Source organism: Silurus aristotelis, assembly GCF_946808225.1.
Source record: "Silurus aristotelis genome assembly, chromosome: 9".
In the NCBI taxonomy this organism is placed as follows: domain Eukaryota; kingdom Metazoa; phylum Chordata; class Actinopteri; order Siluriformes; family Siluridae; genus Silurus; species Silurus aristotelis.
The window spans coordinates 13,761,261-13,772,977 of record NC_139582.1 but is presented as its reverse complement, the minus strand read 5'-3'; positions in this window follow the sequence as shown (position 1 = coordinate 13,772,977).

Sequence of the window (11,717 nt, the reverse complement as noted above, 5' to 3'; positions counted from 1 at the left end):
GCGAGTGAAACACACAGAGACATTTTTGCATTTTCCTCAGCTCTGTTATGGAAATTCTCCTCTCGGGGTTTCGGTCCGGTTGTTCCATTTGAATGACAAGCTTTTTTTTTTCTTTTTTTTTTTTTTTTTTGTGCGACCTCTGTGTGAGATTGGATTTGGAATTACAGTCTTTTTTTTCCTTTCCCCTGCCTGCAGCCCCCTACAGGCTTCTCTTTGTGTGCATCAATAAACAATTCATATCTGGATGCTGGCAAGTAAACACATGTATCGGTTATGTGTCCATAAAGAAATCGCACCTTTGCTGTAGACACACTTGCTTTCACTTTTGATTAATCAATTACATAGACAGGCAGAGAAAGACAGAAAAAAAAAAAACATGTATATGCATATTTTTTTCCCTGACAGCAATAAAACGAGGACAGTCATGCCTTTCATGCAGTAATCCATCTCGCAAACCGTATAACTCACTCTCTGGCTCCTTTACACTCTCAAAATTAATATCCGATTCACAGCTGGTGATTTACACAGGCAGGGATTTAGAAATGTATTATGCCAGCAATGAAGTCCTAAAGTCCCGGCCTTGACATACATCACGTCTCTCCAAGTCCTGGCTACGAAAACAAAGCTGGAAAAGACTCACTGCTAGTGTTGTGTGTGTGTGTATGTGCGATTTCAATAGCTGTGCTAATGAGTTGGATGAATGAGAACAGAATTAGGTCACCTGTCCAAAGAGATACAGTAATGAGAAGGAGAAAAGCGAATAATCCTAAAGAAAAGCGGCGCCATTGTGTCAAGACACGCACAAAAAAAAAAAAAGATCTGAATACAGATCACATTCTTTTGGATATCCCATGACTCCTCTGTTACGGAAAACTCACACGTTCTCATGTGATTATGCGAAAGTGTCTTTTTAGCATATTATGCCATGAAATTCTACACGAGAACTCGAACTATCAAAAGCAACCTCACAGTTGAAAAATAAAAAGAGATCAGTCTGCATGTGACAGTGTGTGAAAATTAACATCAATGTTGTCATTACAGGGGGAAAGATCCTGGTATTCAGAATCAGGTTATGCAGCTCCTTAAGTGTTTTTTATTTATTTATTTATTTTTTTTTTTTTTTTTTTTTTTTTTTTTTTTTTTTTTTTTTATTCAGACTAGTGAAATTGTTCATACCTCTGAGGTTTGTTTTGAGTAGAAGAAATTTAAACAAAGTTTTACACTAAACCCTTTACACACAAACACTAATTTACAACCAAAAAAATATCAGGGATTTAAAACATGGAATGGACTAGAAGAAGAAGAAGAAGAAGAAGAAAAACACTATTATAATGATATCTGAGTGAGAAAATATGTGATTCCCAACAGTGAAATAAATCTTATTGGAGTGTTCTATATAGCTAATATATTAGTGCATGTGATTAATGTAGTCCTAGTTGTAAATCTCACATGAATCACTCATCTAATTGAACAAAATGGCTTCCACACTCATTATTCAGCAGCACATAGAACAGCACTTGATCCAGCACATCCTGTTATTGTACAATTGATGATTATATGTCGAGCTCTGACTGTTACTTGAACACCATTAATGAAACAAGGAGATTCTTAAAGGAGGTGATGAAATGGTGATGTGTTTGAGATTTTATAACACTATTCATTCACTGTGCTGATTTGTAGAACGAATACAATAAACTCAGTGTTTGTGTTAATTTGATGCTCTACTGTAGAGGAACCATGCCCATGGTGAAAAGGATCAATTAATCTTGCAACACTTTTACAGAAAAACTTTCTTAGTTTAATCCATAAAACTATTCAGTCTTCCATATAAGCCATTTATGAATAATGAAGGAATTTGACGTTTTAAATGAAATTATTTACTTATTTAGTTTTAGAAATTATTTTAGAAATAAACTAGACAGATATATGCGCTTCAAGATCAAACCAAAGCATAGCTGGCATTGCCTTTGTTTTAGACAAACCCCACTCCCTGTAACTCCCATGTAACTGCTGAATAGAGCTTAAGTGTGTAGTCTGAGAGATCAGAATACTGATGTGTGGAATTTTAGTATTAAATCCTCTTTCAGCTCAGTACAGGTTGCTGATTGATATTTTTGAGTAATTTCAAAGAAAGCTCAGTGAACACACACACACACACACACACACACACACACACACACACACACTTTTTTAGAAATGTTGATGCTTCGAGTTAAAACCCATTAGTTCTCCTGACAGAACTAGAGGTAAAGCGAAATTTGACTGATTTTTTCCTCGGTCTAAGGACGGTTCAGCATTTCATTTATATCATTCATCTGTTCTAAAACTCCGGCCATTTTTCTTTTTCCACTCTCCAAGTGTCAGAGCAAAAAAACTCTGCTGAAATGTAGTGAACTGAACCGTAGCTTTTCCAAATGCTGTTTTTCAGGTGACTTGAAAAGGACGAGGTTTTGCTTTGTCTTTGTTTTGTTGCTTGTCAAAAAAGCGTCTAGACAGCCGTCAACCGCCTGACCCGCTTTAAACTCTCACCGCTGACACAAAGTTAACAAAGTGGCGAACTCCTTCCTCTCCCTCGTTCTTTTCTTCTCCTCCTTTTCTTTCATAAACAACACAGCTGTGGAAGAGGAAATGATGAGAAAAGCAGCAGGAGAGAAGAAAGTAGGCTAAGCTTTCTCTCAAAGCACAGTACAGATGAAACACACTGTACACACACACAGACACACACAGACACACATACCCAATACACACACACACACACACACACACACACACACACACACACACACAGCTGATCATTAATACAACTTTGATGTTATCTGGGGCTAATAAGCAATGGAAGATTACAGCCACCAGTTTAGCACTCTACTACTCTACTCTACTCTACTCTACTGTAACTGCACATCTACTACTACTAAACCTTTCTTTCTTTCTTTCTTTCTTTCTTTCTTTCTTTCTTTCTTTCTTTCTTTCTTTCTTTTATCATTTGTTTAAATGAATTTCTAATTTTCTTTTGGTCCTTCTTTTGGTCAATGTCTGTGGGTTTTTTCTTTTAACTTCTCAATTATTATTTATTTTCATACTGTCCACTATTCTTTCTTTCTTTCTTTCTTTCTTTCTTTCTTTCTTTCTTTCTTTCTTTCTTTCTTTCTTTCTTTCTTTCTGTCATGCGGGAAACGGAGGCGGAAGCCGGAGTAACAGCAAACAAAACTTTATTGAACCCAAAGGTAGAGCCAAACCAAATACCTGCGCTCGCAGGGTTAGTCCGGATAACGGAGTCCGGGGAAAAAGGAATAATCCGGTGGTGCGCCCACAGCGCGGCCCACAACAGTTCAACGTCCGCGGATTATGGAAAGAACAATCCCGGGGGCGTCTGGAAAGAGACGTGGTCCACGCGAAGATAGAGAGAGGGAGAGAGTCCGAGTCGAACGGTACGTAGCGGGGATAAGCTTAAGCGAAACCAGAGCATGCGGAGGCCACTGAAGGGGGCGTGGCAGGCAGATCCCTGACACCCCCCCCCCCCAAAGGGGCGGCACCGGATGCCCCCAACCCACCAACCGCCCGGCGGGCCAGGGCACTCGGAGGAGGGCCCCACCAACCTCCCAGGGCCGAAGGGGACCCGGCCGGAACTGCCACGGAGCCAGGAACAGCCAGGAAGGGCCCGAGGCGAAGAGACCACCCCTGCGGAGAGCAGGAACGGGACAACAGAGCACAGCCCCACTTGGAGACCAGGAGCGGGGCAAAGTCCTCGGCGCCGACCGGAGGCGGAGAGACGGCCCTCATGGAGACCAGGAGCGGAATCCAGTAAGGACCTGAGGTAGGACGACGCGCCCAGCGGAGACAGGAAGTGGAGAGACGCCCACCACGGAGGCCTGGCACTGAGAGACGGCCCTGGCGATGACCCGAGGCTGGGCGGAGTCCTCGGCAGAGACCCAGAAGGGGGTGACGCCCATGGTGGGGACCTGGAGCGGAGCGATGCCCTTAGCGGAGACCTAGAGCGGCGCAACGCCCTTGGCGGAGACAGGAGGCGGAGAGACGACCCCCCTGGAGACCTGGAGCGGGTTGATGCCACCCTGAGATGCCTGGAACAGAGCCGCTTTCACCTCAGAGACCCGGACTGGCACGACGACCCTGGTGATGACCGGAGGCTGAGCGATGACCACCCCGGCGGCCTGGAACAGATCAACGTTACCCAGGAAGGTCTGGAATGGAGCCTCATCACCCACGGGGACCTGGAGTGGAAAAACAACCCTGGTGACTACCGGAGGCAGGGCAGAGCACTCAACAGGGCTTACCGGCTGGAAGACCCTCTGGATGGAGACTGGAGATGGAGCGACACCCCTGACTGAGCACAGAGCCCGAGTGATGACCTCGGCAGGGTTCTTCGGTGCGATGTCACCCTCCAGGGAGCTCAGGAGCGACCTGTCATCGTCCAGGGAGCTTGGAGGCAGGATGTCGCTGTGAGAGGAGCTCGGGAGCGATTCGTCGCCGTGAGAGGAGCTCGGGAGCGAGACATCGCCGTAAGAGGAGCTCGGGAGCAAGACGTCGCCGTGAGAGGAGCTCTGTGACGTGACTTCATCTCCTGAGTGCTCGTGGGAGCACTTTTGGGAGACTGTGGGGCGAGCTGTCGCCTTTGGATGAGGCCAGGGGCAGCGGTTCGACGTCCCCTTTCGCAGTCCTGGAGCTGAGGTGAGTGCTCTAGGGACCCCTTGGGTGAAGAAAAGGTCTGTGACGTAGCTTCGCCTTCTGAGTGATCGTGGGGCGAGCCGTCACCTCTTGGCCCTCGGATGAAGCCAGGGGCAGCGGTTCGACGTCCCTTTTGCAGTCTCGGAGCTGAGTCGAGAGCTCTGGGGATCCCTTGGGTGAAGCGGAGCTCCGAGAGGTGGAGTCGCCTTCAGGGAGACTGTGTGGGCGAGCCGTCGCCTTCGGTGGAGCCCAGGGGCAACGGGTCGACGTCCCTTTCGCAGTCTCGGAGTTGAGTTGTGTGCTCCGGGATCCCATTGGACGAAGAGGTGTTCTCTGTAATGCGTTGGCATGGAACCGGGCTCTCCTGGGGACCCTGGCATGGAACCAAGCTCTTCTTGAGACCCTGGAATGGAGCTGAACTTTCCGGGGAGTCCTGGGACGGAACCGAGCTCTCCTCGGGAATCGGGAGCGAAGAGGAGCTCTCGTCAGGGACCTGGAGCGAAGCCGAGCTCTCATCAGGGACCTGGAGCGAAGAGGAGCTCTCCTGGAGGCCTAAAAGCGGAGAGGGAGCTGCCTGGAAGCCAAGGAGCGGAGAGGAGCTTGTCTGGGGACCCTGGAGCGGAGAGGAGCTCGCCAGGAGGTGCTGGGACGAAGCCAAGTTTCTTTCAGGACTCTGGAGCGGGACCGAGCTCTCGAGGACTCTCTGGAGCGGGACCGAGCTCTCGGGGACTCTCTGGGACAGAGAGAATCTCACGGGGTCGCTCAGGGACAGAGAGGAGCTCATGGGGTCGCTCAGGGACAGAGAGGAGTCCGTGGTGGAGACCTGGAGCGAAGTGGAGCTCTCTTTGAGGGCCTGGAGCAAGGCGGAGCTTTCCTGGAGGGCCTGGGGAGAGGCGGAGATCTTCTGGAAATCCTGGGATGGAGCCAAGCTCTCTTGGAGGTCCTGGAACGGAGCCGAGCTGTCCTTGAAGCTCTGGAACGGAGCCAAGCTCTCTGGGAGGTCCTGGGGCCAAACAGAGCTCTCCTCGGGACACGGGAACGGAGAGGAGCTCTCGGGGACACCTGGAATGGAGCTGAGCTCTCTGTGCACACCTGGAAGGACGCTGAGCTCTCCTGGAGGGCCTGGAAAGGAGCCGAGCTCTCCTGGAGGACCTGGAACGGAGACAGGCCTTTCCGGAGGTCTTGGAGCAGGGCGGAGATCTCCAGGAGGTCCTGAGGCGGAGCAGACCCATCCTGGAGGACCTGGTGCAGAGTGGAGATCCCCTTGAGGACCTGGGGCGGAGTGAAGCCATCCTGAAGGGCCTGGAGCAGGGCGGAGATCTCCGGGAGGTCCTGGGGCGGAGCGGAGCTCTCCAGGAAACTCTGGTGCGGAACGGTGCTCTCGGAAGCGGGGAAGAGGTGATCGAGATCCGCCGTGAGTATGCCGAGTTCCCTGGTTAGAAGCTAAATGAACCTGGCGCATGAGCTGAACCCGCCTCCAGTTGCGCTCCACAACTCACTGGCAAGAGAGAGAGGTTCTCCAGACAGCAGAGAAATGTGGAGCGCGATTTTTGCTCTTTCCGTCGGGTAGCTGGATGAATTCAACTCCATGTACCGATTCACGCTCCGTAAAAATTCCCCCATTCAGCTCTGTCGCCAAAAAAGCGAGCCGGGAAATCCATGACGTCAACACGGGGGCGTGGTTGCAAAACCGCAGCGGATTTCCGGGCTTTCCCGCGGGGCGGAGCTTAGTGGTCGCTTCATCACGGCCATACGAATCCTGCCTCCGAAATTCGGATCGTGCCGGGACCACTGTGGTAATCCTATCATGTCCTTCCCTTTCTTTTTTTTTTTTCCTTTTTTTTTGCGCCCCTCTTTTCAGTCCTTGTAGTCCTTTTCAGGGGTCGGTTATTTTGTCATGCGGGAAACGGAGGCTGAAGCCAGAGTAACAGCAAACAAAACTTTATTGAAAACAAAGGCAGAGCCAATCCAAATACCTGCGCTCGCAGGGATAGTCCGGATAATGGAGTCTGGGGAAAATGGAATAATCCGGTGGTGCGCCCACAGCGCGGCCCACAACAGTTCATCGTCCGCGGATTATGGAAGGAACAATCCCGGGTGCGTCTGGAAAGAGACGCGGTCCACGCGAAGAGAGAGAGAGGGAGAGAGTCCGAGTCAAACGGTACATGCAATAACCGACGGGGAGTGTGGGTGAATGAGCAGTTTATATTGGAGCTGGGAGTGAGTGAATAACCAGATCCAGGTGTGCATGCTTGACGCTGAGAGCTGAGGAGCATGCGGAGGCCACTGAAGGGGGCGTGGCAGGCAGATCCCTGACACTTTCTTTCTTTCTTTCTTTCTTTCTTTCTTTCTTTCTTTCTTTCTTTCTTTCTTTCTTTCTTTCTTTCTTTCTTTCTTTCTTTCTTTCTGTTTTTGTTGTCTCACATCTTTTTTTTTTATCCTATATTATTTCTTTTTCATTCATCTGTTCATCCTTTCTTTTCTGTTTTCTTTTTAATATATATTTTTTTATAATAATGCGTTCCCTCTAATATGTTATTGTTTCTATGGTGACAGCTCATTTACAGGAAAGTGTAAATAACAAAAATACACCAATTTAAAAGCACTAAAATGTTTTTATGTGATGAATATGGAAGGAGTCCCCAGTGTCAGTGCTTTGTAGCAATCAGAGGTAAAGTTGTATCTTTCAGTTTGTTATCTTCAGGATGACAATGAGTTTACAATTCTTCGGGTATTTTATGTAACATGACATGTGAAAGAATAACGAGAGAGTGTTGAGGTAAGGAAAGTTTATAGCTGCTACAATGTAAGTGACAATGGGAACTAACTTTCCTGTAAATGATGTGAGATTCAGGGGAGGAGGAACAGTAACTCAGCTTTATTATCATGTTATTCAAATAACAGCACCACACTGTGTTTATTACTCACTTTAACACAGCATTTTAAGAAAACTCCTCCCTCAGCACCATGTTGACTTTTTCACCCCGCTAACTCACACAGTGTTCTGCTAAACTCATATCCTCCACCCGCTTTGTAGACTGCATTAAAGTCAAGCCAATTTTTACTTTATTTTTGCACGCACATGAGAAATGTTTATAATATTCTAGCCCGTCTCATTATCCTTTGTCTGTTGTTGTCATGTGAAACAGATTGAAAAAGGCTGTAACGGTGCCCTAGTGGACCATCCGAGCCTCACACACACGTACGCACGCGCGCACACACACACTGTGATAGGTGAACTGCTGAATGTGTATAAGATCTCCGACGGTGCATTAGTGGAGCCTCAATTGTCTTCTGTTCATTTTCACACATCATTTGCTCCAGTTCTTTGTTCAATATTGCATAAAGTTATAATTGCTAATCCTTTTAAAAGTCAGGATGTAAATTTGCAACCTACATGTAAAAATAATGGCATAAAGAATACAATAAGATGCAGCTGTCAGAAGAAAGACCTCCTTCCAGGAATGTGACACTGTAGTATGGTTGACGTTTTCTTGTTGTTGTTGTTGTTGTTTTTTTTTTCTTGGGAATCCATAGAGCAGATCTGGAGACGGTAGATAATTGGGCAGAACGTGACACGGCGTGGCAGAATGGCTGCCTACAGGAGCTCAAGCGCTAATCCTGCCCTCCTCTTGAGAGGATTAGTCAGCAGGAGCAATATCTTCACCCCCTCCTGTGACACCAGATCAGCTGGAGAACCCCAGTGGCATCACGCTCGGACTCTCTGCACCATGGGTTCCACATGTTTCCACAGTTCTTATCAAAATCAGCACGGCCGACGCCCACCAGATGTTAGCTGTTGTTAGACGTTTGAGCTCCGTGATTAGAGCCCAGGTTCTCTCCGTCTCTCATGTCACTCATCTCAGCGTTCGCACTGTGCTGTTTAGAAAAGTCAAGCCTGAAGTGCTTTAATTAGTTTGACACTGTGTGTTGTAAATTGAGGCCTCCAGGAGATCCAAATAGATTGTTCTAAATAAATCGCACGTAGGGGAGAAAGAGGGAAAATAAATTAAATATATACCGAATCCAATCAGTTGCCACAGAGCCGGAGGGCGTGCGGAGAGTAAATTAATGCTCATTATTTAGGAAGACCCCGTTTAGATGCTTTGTCTTAAAAAAAAAAAAAAAAGGCGAACAATTTCAATCAGACCCCTGCCGGAGTCGAGGAACTCGGTCGGAAATTAAATCATTTCCTCCATTTCAACTCAAATCCACAGGAGAGAAAAACTCGCGCTAATCTCTCTACTAGACATGTTTATCTATAACTGACCTTCCAACAAAAAACATAAATAATTTAAAGTTTCATTTCATACTCCATTTCATCAAGACTGTTCAATTATTATTATTATTATTATTATTATTGTTAATAATAATAATAATAATAATAATAATAATAATAATAATAATAATTAAGTAGCAAGTTTTATGGAAGGTTGTTGGTTCAAATGCCACTGCTGGAACCTTCAGCAAGTGCCTTTACCCTCAACTGCTCAAGTGTAACTCACTCTGGAAAAGGGCCCAAATGCCATAAATATAAAGGTTTTGCTGTTGAATCTTCTCAAATGCTTTACTGCTCATCATTATTGCTAAGAATAGTTATATACACCAAACAGGCATTATTATGACATTATTACATCACAACCGGTGAAGTGAATAACATTGATTATCTGTTCATCATGAAGGAGGGACATAGGGTATATCTGTAAGAGAATGCTGAGTATGGAGCCACCAGGAAGGAGGAAAACCGGAAGGCCAATGATGAGGTTTATGGATGTGGTGTGGGAAGACATGCAGGTAGTTGGTTTGAAAGAGGCAGATGTAGAGGACAGGTGGAAATGGACATGGAAGATCCGCTGTGGAGACCCCGAATGGGAGAAGCCGAAAGAAGAAGAAGATCTCTTCATCGTTGCACCTGTTAGTTGGTGGGATATATCAGGCAGCAAGTGAACATTTTGTCCTCCATGTTGATGCAGGAAAAATAGGCAAGCGTAAAGATTTGAGTTGACAAGGCCCAGATTGTCATGGCTGGAAAACCGGGTCAGAGCATCTACAAAACTGCAGATCTTTTGGGAAGTTCCCGGTCTGCAATGGTCAGTATCTATCAAAAGTGGTCCAAGGAATGAACAGTGGTGAACCGGCAACAGGGTCATGGGTGTCTGAGGCTCAATGATGCACGTTGGAATTGATGGCTGGTTCGTGTGGTCCGATCCACCAGACGAGCTCCTGTAGTTTAAACTGCTGAAGAAGTTAATGCTGTTAATGCTCGATGGATCAGGACCAACACAATATTAAGCAGGTGCCTGATCTGTGTATATAATATATAGAGAGATTGGGTCAGATTGGTTGGAGTATGTTGGATTTTCCCAGATTCCCCACAGAACTGAATATTTATCAGATCACACTCATGGTGTGCAAAAGACAGACAGGAGCGGGATTTGTGATTGATGGCTGTCAGTCATCTTGCTCTGTCTTCCTCTCAGTTGTCTCTGTGTGTGTGTGTGTGTGTGTGTGTGTGTGTGTGTGTGTGTGTGTGTGTGTGTGTGTGTGTGTTTGTGTGTGTGAGATACAAATCAGAAAAACGACACACACACACACACACACACACACACACACACACACACACACACACACACACACAGACACACAAGTCTGTGTGTCATCCCATGAAAGATGTTCCTCTTTCCAAAGTGGAAATATTTCCTACCTATGTGACTTCCTCTTCTCGTCCTCATGCCATACATTTTTCCTAAAATATACATATTTTTAATTATGAAACAAAACTTTACAATGAGGTTTACTCTAAGTTTGAATAAAATAACAGTTAAAACGGGTAAGAACTGTATTGATTGGTTATTGTGTATGTGTGAACTTTCTCTGGTTTTGTGTGTGTGGTGTGTGTAAAAAGTTCACTGGCTGTGACATGTGTTCACTGGCTGTGACATGTGTGTGTATGTGAATGTTCATGGGTTTTGTGTTTGTTTCTGTGTGTGCGTGCGTCCGCAAGATAAAGTGGTTGTTGTGTGTGTGGTGGACAGAATGAAGAATGTGTGTGTGTGTGTGTGTGTGTGTGTGTGTGTGTGTGTGTGTGTGTGTGTGTGTGTGTGTGTGTGTGTGTACTTTGCTCTGCACTTCCACACTTCTTTGATCCACATCTGGTTCTGTGCTGAGACACTTAGCAGTGAGAACGTTTTCTGATAATCTGAGCTGAATTATGGTGACACACTTTTCATTCACTCATGTTAAGAAGAACAGACAAGTTCCTTCAGGGCTTTCACACACACACACACACACACACACACACACACACACACACACACACACACACATATATACACACATATACATACACCACAGTCACGTTTATCTGAGCCATGAAATGGGCCACTGTGTGGGAACTGCGTGACAATGTGCATTGATAATTGTGGATTGATAGCAAGAAGTACAGTGAAAATAAGAAGATTGAAAATCTAGCGAGTTTTCTCTTAGAAGTTCATGCTATCATGATGCTCCAAAACAACATTAAATAATCTCACGTTAAGGAGAACAGCCTGGTTCCTTCAGGGCTTTCACACACACTTGACAGTCACGGTTTCAGAGCCATGAAATGGGCCACTGGGTACCACGGCGATGATGGCTACACTCACACTCTCCAGCTTTTCTTTATTTTCAAATGTAAAAAAAAAAAGTGGGAAAGGTTTCAAAGGCCCCGCTGGAGAAATGGGTAGAGTTTCCAGTTTCCTATAAAATCTTTAGCCCTGCCTCAGTACTGGCGTCACTTCTTCCTACACTTGCACGTCCATGTATCTATTTATAGCAGGTCTCTGATTTACTGTGAAGTTTAAATCCCGACTCGCCTCTGTTTTTTTTTTTTTTTTTTTTTTTTTTTTTTTTTTTTTTTTGCTTTATGTGGCTTCAGGCGTCCTTCTGATTCGGTTCCACTCAGAGGAGGTTTAAGTTTTCCTGATACTTCACACGTGCACTGTGTGGGTGCAGAGTTTACGATTTGGTCTAAACGTTCACCAAAGCAAACAAAA